The sequence below is a fragment of the Penaeus monodon genome, chromosome 30 (assembly GCF_015228065.2).
Source record: "Penaeus monodon isolate SGIC_2016 chromosome 30, NSTDA_Pmon_1, whole genome shotgun sequence".
NCBI classification, from domain to species: Eukaryota; Metazoa; Arthropoda; class Malacostraca; order Decapoda; family Penaeidae; genus Penaeus; species Penaeus monodon.
In genome coordinates this window covers 7382259-7382960 of record NC_051415.1, presented here as the reverse complement: position 1 = coordinate 7382960, position 702 = coordinate 7382259, and the positions used below count along the sequence as shown (strand labels likewise).

The 702-nt window shown below is 35.9% G+C and overlaps 1 pseudogene; it reads right to left on the bottom strand.

Annotated features, from left to right (window-relative positions):
- Positions 1-702, bottom strand: part of LOC119592336 — a 19630-nt pseudogene that overhangs the window by 6400 nt on the left and 12528 nt on the right.

Sequence of the window (702 nt, the reverse complement as noted above, 5' to 3'; positions counted from 1 at the left end):
TTTTTCACAGGAACAACACATGGCATAAACAAATGAAAGTACAATTATAACCTTACTTAATAAGTATTCATATCAATTTACTCTTCATATAGTCCCTGTAAGACAGCCATATTTTAATGTTTTAATTAAATCAGTTAAACAGCTCTTTATATCTTTCATATGCAGAGGAGTAAAAGGAGAAATCATACCCAAACCATAAAGTTGGATAATGCAATTTATTTAAACAAATTTAAATTAATCTTTCTAAAATGTCGCATAGCAAACCAAAATAAAATAAGCAATGAACATGAAACCCTACATAAAAGAAAAAAAAAAACAGCAGGTAGGAGTGCACACCACACTCCTTGTCCCCCGGCCAGCTTGTGTATAGATCCACACAGCTTTGCCGTACATAGAGCCAATGGCTGTCAGGGGCTGCAAGTACAAAAAATCATCACCAATACGGGCGGCGTTTCTTTATGCGAAAAACGTAAAATCAAGCAAATGACAATACATTTGTCATAATTCTGTAAAAGGGTGTAATAATTAAATTAATCTAAAATTATACACCAATGCCACCACCGCAACCATACAGGAGGGCAAGTAGGCAAAAAAAAAGCATTCCTCTCAGTAATTGCCGCCTGGACACCACTTCGAGTAAGGTTTCCCTGTGTCATTCCATTCAATACTGGAAGCAAGCATTTAATGCGTTACGCGGTAACA